Here is a 12,394-nt window from a genome sequence, read left to right as displayed (position 1 = left end):
CGTTTCCTAGTTTTCTGTGCAGACATACGGGAGTGCTGGAAACTTTTGTTCAACGCACAATACAGCGCAGTTGAATGATTTTAGGAAAACGTAGCTAAATAATTATTATTTTTAAAAATTAATTAATTAACTTTAAAATATTCTTTTTGTTCTTAACTCGTCAACCAGTTTATCAGCCACGTGCGTTAGAAATAGCGATTTTATTACCGTTACCATTACCAAGTCAGTGAGTGCTTGCAGAAAATATTTTTTTGAAATAAATTGAATTATTTATCTTGAATTGCAATCATGTTTTCAATTTATATTTTTTGAAGGGAATTGCGTAATTATTTATGTGGTATTTGGCATTCTGATGTAAGTTGATATGACAAATTCTATGATACCAAAATACAATTTTATATTCCACATCATGAGATTTCTGCCACTATAAAAGTTCTCATGAACTAATTTATAATCTGTCGAGACAGGGGATACCTCTGATTACGTTTCTATTTTCCATGGATTCAGCATTTTTCGGATATCTCATCGAAAGGAAAGCTAAAGAAATATTTAAAGGCCTTATCAGTCTGGCTTGTAGTTTGCAGATATCAGGCAAAGGAAGGAGGCCCCTCCCAGAACCATGAGATTTTCCAAGTTTTTCAGTACAGAGGGCATTCATGTCGGGCCACGAACATACGTTTATAGATGGCTGTTGACGGATACGCGCAGATTAAGGTGGTTTATAAATATAGGTGTGCTGGAAATGGTAATTTCAAAGTCGTTGAAGTAGTTCTTCAACAGGAAGAGTTTCTTAAGACAGGTTCAAGGATGACCAAGAGTTCAGGATGAACATGCCGTGACGGACATAATGTACGTTTTACTCTGTTATTTATTGGCTGCGGTACATTCAGTAAAGATTTATTTATAATAGATCGCAGGGAGATGACAGCCAGTCAGTTGTCTCCAATCACACACAGAAACAACAGTTGAGAAGCAAACTATATACAGGGAAAGAAGTTTCAAGAATCAGCATAGATTATGTGAGAATGTCCATGGTTTCTGTTTCTACTCTCACACGACAGCCATTTAGAATTGATGCAGACAAACTCTGTAGTCAAGATCCATTGGCAAATGTTATCCTTAGAGATGAATGACGATTCAGCCATGAAAATGATTCGTGACGCTTTCCGTGACAGAGACCTGGAAAGGTTAATTCAGTTCAGCGAACTCCCTTAAAGTGAGGGTAATTAGTATTCGAATGGCCAAGTGATGCAAGAAAACACTTCTTTTTTGGCATTTCCCAAAAAATACAATAGAAACCTCCCCAACACTCATACTTTACTCGTCACTAGAAAGAACCATCTAGTTCCGGTTTGAACGCTGTTAAACTTCCTGCTTCGGCCACATCGGGAAATAAATTTTTCCATTCTTCTACAACCCACTGTCTAAATATAAACTTCAAGAGATCCAAACTTCTATTACTCCTAAGATTTCGTTTTTGTTCTTATCTCTTCTGCTACTAAGAACCCTTCCCCCGTCGTGATATACCAAGTTTCCAATCTTTGTAGTCAGCACCCTCTAGGCGGTGTTTCAATGAATATCGATTAATGGCTCCAATCAGATTTAACCTACGTGCAGTGACTATGCACTGTTATAAGTATGTTTATAAAAATTGGGTGATAAAATATATCTGGAGTTGGTATACGCATGTCAAAACATTTAATACGATATTCGCATATGATATCAGTTTACGTATTTCATTTTTGTATTGGAGATGACCCGTTGGTTGCTTTTTGAGAATGGCACAGAAAAATAGGAGGGAAAATAAATAATTTCCATATGTTGGGGATGGACAGGAGTATACTTACAAGTAAAATATATGGTAACCTCGAAGTATAGAGTTTGAACATCTTCGGGCACTGCATTGTTAATAACAGTGGACTCTACCAAAGTTTATAATCATTAATAAAAATTTGCATACAACCTTTAAATAACACGTTTTAAAATGCGTTATTTTATTATATAAAAACGAAATAACATCTTAAAATAAAATGTTAAATAATTGATAAGGATCTGGAGAGTCAAAAGTTGTTGCTCGATCAACCACTAAATAATCCGCTGGAATGAAGTGTGGTAGAGCTTAAATATTGCACTTTGGAGTGGAACTAGAAGGACGGGTTTGAGATAGATTAGAAAGGCATGCTGAGAAACTGTTTTCTCTTATCCGCTTAGGGATTTGCTCTTGAGAAATATAAAAGCACCTAGATTCCCAAACTTCAGTTGTGCTTTCCATTGCTGTATTGCAGTCTCATGACCATCCATTAAGCGAACCGACACTTCAGGTTGTATGCTGTAAACGACCATTTCCTTCCCCAGTGACAGAGATTAGTTAACCTTCCCTCAGCTTTTCACTTTACCTCTACAGCTCTCATGACTCAAGCGGAAGTGGACGGAAGTTGTGTTATTGAAAATTCATTTCTGCTCACTTCTTTACCGGTCGCGTGCCTTCCTACTGCCCAATCGGCGCACTTGTTCCTGACAAATTGCTCCTCGAGGTGTAACTCCCACCTCCGCGCTATTAAGAGTACCACCAACTTGTGACCCGAGAGGGAGGGTGACAGAATGTTAAGTTGTGGCTGTTGAAGCGGTCATTAACGCCTGCTCAGCTCTTACGGCAGGCGGAAGCGGACATGTTAGCTATTATTTTTCCTACGCCAAGCCTTTGACACCGTTCCTAAGAAGTGTAGCAAATTTCCGACAGGTCCTGTCATTTCTAGTAGCGCTCTCTCTCTCTCTCTCTCTCTTTCTCTCTCTGAGGCCTTTTGTGACATAGGGGAGGGGAGGGGAAGGGAGGGGAGGGTGCACACGTGACGAGGTTTCATTAACGCAGTAATTATTAACACACACTAGGGGTCACCACTTCACATTCGATCGACAGAAAGAGTCATAGTTTCCTGGCGTCATGAAACTTCGCCATTTCTGCCCACAGGGAAGCAGCACAGATCAGGGGATGCACGTGAAGTGGAAAAATAAACATATAAAAACAATAAGGCCTAAAACTAAAAGAAACCCCATCTCTTCGAATCGTTTAATCCAGTAGGAGCTTAAATAATAAATATTCTGTTTATTCTCCGACACTTAGTCAGAGGAGTTCACAAGATAGAGTGAATACAAAAACATCACCGTTTTTAGCATCCGTGCGAACTTTAACTAGTCAATTCAAACAGCTGTACTAATGTACCCTCGCGTTTGACCATTCGACTGCGCTCTTGCGTGGCTTTAATGCAATCATTCAGTGATATTTTCTGTTGTTTTTTTTTTCTCACAAATACAATGGTTTTTGCCCATTTCAGTTTCTTTCGATTAGCCAGTCTCGATCCTGTTTTTTTCAACAGTAATTTTACTACCATATACTGCACATTAAGATTTTGTCAGTTTAATAATGTATCTACTGTATATGTTATGTATCTAATGTATATGTTACAACATATTAACTTGGTGTTTCATCCTGTCGTTTTACTTATACCTTTACTTTTTTTCTCTTCGAATTGTTAGCTCAAAGACGTAACAGTGGTGAATTGTGTCACAATTCACCACTGTTACTATCCGTGCCCTCCCTTTCCAATGTAAATTTGAGTCTAGACTGAATATTATTAAACGAATGTAAAGTGATCGATTACCTTTAATCAATTTCTCAATGCTTATAAATATTCAACGAAGGAATCTGCTTTGGGCTCAGAAATACAATTAACCAGCAGATTCCTAAACAGGGGTTATCCCCTTGCTACAATAAACCGAATTAGGTTACAAGCTAAGGATACGATACAAAATACTACACCAACCAACAATAGTAATATCAAAAAATACTTTATTTCTGCCCCATATGTTGGACAGTGGCACAAACAGCTTAACAGATTCTTTAAAGATACCGAATTTAAAATTGTGGCCAGGCCAATACGGAAATTACACACTATACTGAACAATCGCTCAGTCCTTTCCTCGTTTGCACACACAAATTAATGACCTGGTTAACAACATTTCTTGCAGTGATTGCTACTCGTCTTACCAAGGTTCGACGCGGTTTCCTCTGAATTTTCGTGTTAAGCAACATGCGGCCTCAGTTCGTGCTTCTCGTTCAGTATCGTCAGAATTAGCCTTTCATGTTAACAAAAAACATACTTTTTTATTCAACGAGGCCAAAATACTTAAATGTCCCAATTATAGGAGACTATTAATTGCAGAAACCGTCGAAATTAAATTACACGAGAATTCTGTTAACGTTCGCCGGCCATATCTAATCTCCGACTTGTGGTTCTTTGCGCGCATGCTTGAAGACAAATAATCCCTGTTTAAGTTCCAGGCTCACCCCTATTCGATAATTTTCATTCCTGGGATCACGACATACGGTCGAAATGCATTGTCAGCTTCAGGAAAGAAAATCGTTCGTTTTGCAATTTTTTTCGCTAAATTAATTTTTTACTTAATTTTTAACTGTGTTCGTTTTATTTTTAATTAGTATTAATTATTTCTTACTGTAAGGTAAGATTTTCGATTTTTTAATTGTTTTCGTTTTAATTTCTGGAGAGTATCATACGGGAGTGTTACTCTGTATCATATTGAGGTAAACCCTTATAAAATTACAAATATTGATATCAACGTAGAACGCATTAAGAATTATAGCCCTGGTTCATACCTTGGAAAACCATAAGAATGAAGTATATTTAGAACTTTCTGGCAAATACGATTAAAAGCATTTGAAATATTAAGTGCAACAGCTTGAGTTTCAACAAACGTTTCCATTGAATTTGTCCATAAATGGGTAATATAAGTCAATATATCACCAATGGATCGATACTGACAGAATCCATTCTGGCGATCATTGATCTGATGGAGGGTTTTTTGGATAGTTTAGAAGTTGGCGGTTAATGGATTTCTCCGGTACTTTAGAAAGAGTAAAAGTGCAAAGGGGAGATTGGAGGGGAAGGATTTGTCAACCCTGTTTTAGGGACAGCTGGAAATGAGAAAATGTCCAAGAAGAAGAGAAAACAACGTGGAATAAGAAAGTGTAAAAAGGCGACACAGGACAGAAGTAAGCTCAGGAGCGCAGGTTTTTGAGAACAAGTGGAGAAATATTATGACGACCTGGACTTTTCTTGGCATCGAGACTGTGCAAAATTCTTCTAACATCCTTTTGACTGAAGACCACATGAGACATTAACAGTAGGAATCTACGAGTTAGAAGAATACTAGGGTGCTAGCAGATCAGCTTTATTTTTAGCTGAGGTGTCAATGGAACAGTCCGGTTTTGACAGTGGCAGGAATAGAGATGGGCAAAAGTTTCACCCAATAACTTTGGCAAGAGAGCAGAATGCTCGACTATCATTAGTGCAAGAAACAAGTTTAATACTCTTAGCCTGTTCAAAATCTAGTTTGGATTGATTAATACCTGCTTTACAATTGTTGCGAGCTTTGGTATAGACAGAAAATGAACCTGGGGATTTGAATGCAAGCAAATTCCAATATGCAACATTCTTATCTTGAACAGTCTTACCAAGGTTTATTTAAATGCAGAATAAAGGATTTTAAGGTGGAGTAATGTGGAATACAAAATTAATTTCAGTGACACGATCTGAGCAAACATTGACATCAGAAGACAACAGTAAAACAACCAAGGAAAAGAAAATTAGAAATTGCGCCTATTTTGCATTCTTCTAATGCTAAACGACACGAGATTGAGAATGACCACAAGAGAAAGTCTCCATTGGAGAAGAGACCATCACCAAGTTGTGATTTCAAGTGCCTAGTGGACCATTCACCTCGACCGTGTACTTGGAAGGGTTGTGTGTGACAAAAAGATCAAGAGGGTTGGCTGTGTAGTTAGGATTGTCTGGTAATCTGGTAGGTAAATGAACAATCTGCTTGAGGTCATTAATTATTGTAAAAGCCTCAGCATCTCGACCAACTGGATCCCTCTGACGAGAAAACGAAAGACGCCAGGAATCGTGAACATTAAAATCACCGAAAAAAAAAAAAAATTACCTCACTGTTAGAAGATTTTTGGATATGTCGTGCACACGATAGAATATACAGCTTCTTGACATAACGTAGCCTCACCAATGCGGACTCTCTTCAGCAACAATCAAATATCTTCAATAGCAAAAAGTAGAGGCAGCGAAATTATACATTAGCTGATCTGAAAACCTCCTAGAGTGTTACCAATAAGTTCGGTTCGCTGGACTATCCAGCAACTAGCCTGCGAACACCGTTTTAGAGCTATTCTATCGAAATGTAAGGCAGGTTGGGTCTCGCCATGATGCCCATCATAACCTCAAAAAACATCAGCAACATTGCATGATGGTAGAGATCGGGGGAGGGGTACTGGGAGGTTTGTTCTAGAGACTAGACATGGATTCCACCACTTGGAGCTTCCGATAAGAAAAGTGGAGTTATTGCACCAATTGATGAGAGTAATCTACCATTGTTCAGAAGGTAAACAGAAGATTCAGAAGGTTTACCGTTCCCCCTTCGAACACTTGTTTTCCTTGACCGTTCGAAAGTGGAACGGTCAAGGAAAACAAGTGTTCGAAGGGGGAACGGTAAACTGTTCGAAAGGAAATGGTCATCAGTTCAAAAGGAAAACAAGTGTTCGAATGCAGAACGGTCAACTGATCAAAAGGAAATCAAGTGTTCAAAACGGGAATGGTCATCTGTTCATAGGGAAAACAAGCGATCGAAAGTGGAATGGTCATTTGTTCAAAAGGAAAAGTGTTCAAAAAAAGCAAAACAACGGTTCAAAATGGGAACGGTCACCTGTTCAAATGGAAAACAAATGTTCGAAAGTGGAACAGTCTACTGTTCGAAAGGAGAATGGTAAAGTGATTAAAAGGAAAACAAGCATTCAAAAGGGAATGGACATCTATTCAAAAGGAAAACAAGCATTCGAAAGGGAAATGGACATCTATTCAAAAGGAAAACAAGTATTCGATTGTGGAACGGTCAACTGTTCAAATGGAAAACGTGTTCGAAAGTAGAACGGTCGATTGTTCAAAAGAAAAAGGGTTCGAAAAGGGGCACTGTCAACTGTTCAAAATGAAAACAAGTGTTCGATTGTGAAACGGTCAACTGATGAAAAGGAAAACAAGTGTTCGAAAAGGTAGGGTCATCTGTTTAAAAGGAAAACAACTGTTCGAAAGTGAAACGGTCAACGGTTCAAAAGGAAAACGTGTTCAAAAGGGGAACGGTCTACTGCTCAAAATGAAAACAAGTGTTCGAGAGGAGAGAGGTCGCCTGTTCAAAAGGAAAACAAGTGTTCGAAAAAGGATGGTCATCTGTTCAAAAGGGAACGATCTCTGTTCAAAATGAAAAGTGTTCGAAAGTGGAATGGGCATCTGTTAAAAAGCAAAAGCAATGTTCAAAAGAGGAACGGTCACCTTTTCAAAAGGAAAACAAGCATTCGAAAGGGGGAATGTCATCTGTTCAAGGGGAAAACAAGTGTTCGATTGTGGAGCGGTCAACAGTTCAAAAGGAAAACAAGTGTTCTAAAGGAGAATGGTCAACTGTTTCAAAGGAATGTTATCTGTTCAAATGGAAAACAGGTGTTCATAAGTGGAACGGTCATTTCTTCAAAAGGAAAACAAGTGTTCTAAAGTGGAATGGACAAATGTTCAAATGGAAAACAGGCTTACGAAAGTGCAACGGCATCTGTTCATAAGAAAGACAAGCGTTCAAAAGAAGAACGGTCAACTGTTCAAAAGGAAAACAATTGTTGCAAAGGGAAACAGTCAATATTTATAATGAAAACAAGCATTCAAACCGGGAATGGTCATCTGTTCAAATCAAAAACAAATGTTCGAAAGTGGAACAGTCATCTGTTAAAAAGGAAAACAAGTGTTCGAGTGGAGAACGGTCAACTTTTCAAAAAGAAAAGCGTTCGAAGGTGAAATGGACATTTGTTCCAATGGAATACAAGTTTTCAAAAGCGGAATGATCAACTGTTCAAATGGAAAACAATTTTTTAAAGGAGGCACAGGGAACTGTTTAAAAGGAAAACAAGCATTCTAAAGGGGAATGGACATCTGTTTAAATGGAAAACAAGTGTTCTAAAGTGTTCGAAAGGTCATCCGTTCGAAAGTGGAATGGTCAACTGTTCAAAAAGGAAAACAAGTGTTCCAAAGGGGAACAGTCACCGTTTCAAAAGGAAAACAAATTTTCCATTGTGTAACGGTCAACTGTTGAAAAGCAAAACAAGTGATCGAAAGGGCAATGGTCATCTGTTCAAAGGGAATACAAGTGTTCGAAATTGGAACAGTCATCTGTTCCAAAGGAAAATAAGTGTTCGAAAGTGGAACGGTCATCTCTTCAAAAGGAAAAGCATTCGAAAAAGAGGAATTGACATCTGTTCAAATAAAAACCAAGTGTTCCATTTTGGAACGGTCAACTGTTCAAAAGGAAAAACTGTTCAAAGGGAATGGTCATCTGTTTGAAAGGAATGGTATCTGTTTGAAATGAATGGTATCTGTTCAAATGGAAAACAAGTGTTCGATTGTTGAACGGTGAACTGTTCGAAAGGGAATGGTCATATGATCAAATGGAAAACGAGTTCCAAAGTGGAACAGTCAGCTGTTCGAAAGGAGAACGATCAACTGTTCAAAAGAAAAACAATTGTTTGAAAGTGGAACAGTCAACTGTTGAAAAGGAAAATTGTTCGAAAGTAGAACGGTCATCTTTTCAAAAGGGAAAACAAGTGTTTGAAAAAGTAACAGTCAACTTTTCAAAAGGAAAACAAGTGTTTGAAAGGGTTATGATCAATTGTTCAAAAGAAAAACTTGTTTGAAAGGGGAATAGTCACTTGTTAGAAAGGCAATAGTCATTTGTTCAAAAGGAAAACAAGTGTTCGAAAGAGGAACGGTCAACTACTCAAATGGAAAGCAGGCGTTCGAAAGTGGAATGGTGATTTGTTTAAAAGGAAAACAAGTGTTCGAAAGTGGAACGTCATCTGTTCGAAAGGGAATGGTCATCTGTGCAAACGGAAAACGTGTTTGAAAGGGGAACAGTCAACTGTTTATAAAGAAAAGCGTTCAAAAGGGAATGGTCATCTGTTCAAATGAAAAACAAGTGTTCGAAAGTGGAACGGTCATCTCTTCAAAAGGAAAAAAAGTGTTCGAAAAAACGGAACGGTCAACTATTCAAAAGGAAAAGAAGCGTTCCAAAAAGGGGAATTAACAACTGTTCAAAAAAGTGTTCGATTTTGGAACGGTCAAATGTTCAAAAGGAAAAAAACTGTTAAAAAGTGAATGGTCATCTATACAAATCGAAAACGAGTTTCAAAGTGGAACTTTCAGCTGTTCGAAAGGGGAACGATCAACTGTTCAAAAGGAAAACAATGTTTGAAGTGGAACAATCAACTTTTCAAATGGAAAACAAGTGTTCGAAAGTGTTTGAAAGGTGATCTCTTCAAAAGGAAAAGAAGCGTTCGAAAGTGGATCGGTCAACTGTTCTAAGGGAAAACAAGTGTTCCAAATGGGAACAGTCAACGCTTCAAAAGGAAAACATTTTTTCGATTGTGGAATGGTCAAAAGGAAAACAAGTGTTCAAAAAAAGCAAAACAACAGTTCAAAATGGGAACGATCACCTGTTCAAATGGAAAACAAATGTTCGAAAGTGAAACAGTAGACTGTTCCACTTTCGAACAGTCTACTGTTCAAAAGGAAAAACAAGTGTTTAATTTTGGAACGGTTGTGTTCAAAAGGTAAACAAGTGTTCGATTGTGGAACGGTCAAATGTGCAAAAGGAAAAGAGCCATTCAAAAGGGGAATTGTCATCTGTTCAATTGGAAAACAAATGTTCAATTGTGGAACGGTCAACTGTTCAAATGGAAAACGTGTTCCAAAGTAGAACGGTCGACTCTTCAAAAGAAAAAAGTGTTCCAAAGGGGCACTATCACCTGTTCGAAATAAAAACAAGTGTTCGAAAGTGGAACGGTCATCTGTCAAAAATCAAAACATATGTTCAAAAGAGGAATGGTCACCTTTTCAAAAGAAAGCAAGCATTCGAAAGGGGAATGTCATCTGTTCAAAACGAAATTAAGTGTTCGATTGTGGAGTGATCAACAGTTCAGAAGGAAAACAAGTGATCAAAAGGGGAATGGTCATCTGTTCAAAAGGAAAACAAGTGTTCGAAATGAGAACGGTCAACTGTTCAAATGGGAAACAAGTGATCGAAAGTGGAACGGTCAACTATTGAAAAGGAAAAGAAACGTTTGAAAAGGGGGAATTGACAACTGTTCAAAAAAAACGAAGTGTTCGATTTTGGAATGGTCAACTGTTCAACAGGAAAAAAACTGTTCAAGAGGGAATGGTCATCTGTACAATTCGAAAACGAGTTCCAAAGTGAAACGTTCAGCTGTTCGAAAGTGGAACAGTCATCTGTTCAAAAGGAAAACAAGTGTGTTCGAAAGGGAAATGGTCGTCTTTTTAAAAGCAATGGTCATCTGTTCAAATGGAAAACAAGTGTTCGAAAGTGGAACGGTCATCTGTTAAAAAGGAAAACAAGAGTTCGAGAAGGGAACGGTCAACTTTTCAAAAAGGAAACAAGCGTTCGAAAGTGAAACGGACATTTGTTCCAATGGAAAACAAGTGTTCAGTTGTGGAACGGTGAACTGTTCAAAGAGAAAACGTGTAGGAAAGTACAACGGTCGACTGTTCAAAAGAAAAAAGTGTTCAAAAGGGCACTGTCAACTGTTCAAAATGAAAACAAGTGTTCGATTGTGGAACGGTCAACTGATGAAAAGGAAAACAAGTATTCGAAAAGGTATGGTCATCTGTTCAAAACAGAATGGTCTAAGCTCAAAAGGAAAACAACTGTTCGAAAGTGAAACGATCATCGGTTCAATAGGAAAACGTGTTCAAAAGGGGAACAGTGAACTGCTCAAAATAAAAACAAGTGTTCGAGAGGGGAGGGGTCGCCTGTTCAAAAGGAAAACAAGTGTTCAAAAAAATAGTCATCTGTTCAAAAGGGAATATCTTTTCAAAATGAAAAGTGTTCGAAAGTGGAACGGTCAACTGTGAAAAAGCAAAACAAGTGATTGAAAGGGGAACAGTCAACTGTTCAAATGGAAAACAAGAGTTCGAAAGAGAACGGTCAACTATTCAAAAAGAATGGTCAACTGATTGAAATGAAAGGTATCTGTTCAAATGGGAAACAAGTGTTCAAAAGTGGAACGGTCATTCAAAAGGAAAACCTGTTCGAAAGTGGAACGTCATCTGTTCGAAAGGGAATTGTCATCTGTTCAAATGGAATAGAAGTTTTCGAAAGTGGAAAGGTCATCTTTGCAAGAGGAAAATAAGCATTCGAAATGGGAACGGTAAACTGTTCAAATGGAAAACAAGTGTTCGAAAGTGGAACGGTCATCTCTTCAAAAGGGAAATGTGTTCGAAAAAGCGGAACGGTCAACTGTTCAAAATTAAAAGAAGCGTTCAAAAAAGGAGAATTGACATCTGTTAAAAAAAACAAGTGTTCGATTTTCGAACACTTGTTTTTTGGTCAACTGTTCAAAAGGAAAAAACTGTTGAAAACGGAATGATCATCTGTACAAATCGAAAACAAGTTGCAAAGTGGAACGTTCAACTGTTCGAAAGGGGAACGATCAACTGTTCAAAAAGAAAACAAGTGTTTGAAGTGGAATAGCCAACTGTTCAAATGGAAAACAAGCGTTCAAAAGGGGAAAGGTCAACTGTTCAAATGGAAAACAGGTGTTCGAAAGTGGAACGGCATCTGTTGAAAAGGAAAACTAGTGTTCGAAAAGGGAACAGTCAATTGTTCAAATGGAAAATATTGTGTTCGAAAGTGGAACGGTCATCTCTTCAAAAGGAAAATAATTCAAAAAAGGGGAATTGACATCTGTTGAAATAAAAAACAAGTGTTCCATTTTGGAATGGTCAACTGTTCAAAAGGGAATGGTCATTTGTTTGAAAGGAATGGTATCTGTTCAAATGGAAAACAAGTGTTCGATTGTGAAAGGGTCAACTGTTCGAAAGGGAATGGTCATCTGTTCAAATGGAAACCGAGTTCCAAAGTGGAACGGTTAGCTGTTCGAAAGGAGAACGATCAACTGTTCAAAAGAAAAACAATTGTTCGAAAGTGGAACGAACTGTTGAAAAGGAAAACGAGTGTTCGAAAAGGTAACAGTCAATTTTTCAAAAGGAAACAAGTGTTCGAAAAGGTAACAGTCAATTTTTCAAAAGGAAACAAGTGTTTGAAAGGGTTATGATCAATTGTTCAAAAGGAAAACGTGTTTTAAAGGGGAATAGTCACGTGTTATAAAGACAATAGTCATTTGTTCAAAAGGAAAACAAGTGTTCGAAAGTGGAACGTCATCTGTTCGAAAGGGAATGGTCATCTGTTCAAATGGAAATCA

This window comes from Mastigoproctus giganteus, chromosome 3 (assembly GCF_048544385.1).
Source record: "Mastigoproctus giganteus isolate SK-2022 chromosome 3, ASM4854438v1, whole genome shotgun sequence".
NCBI classification, from domain to species: Eukaryota; Metazoa; Arthropoda; class Arachnida; order Uropygi; family Thelyphonidae; genus Mastigoproctus; species Mastigoproctus giganteus.
This window is presented reverse-complemented; position numbering follows the sequence as displayed.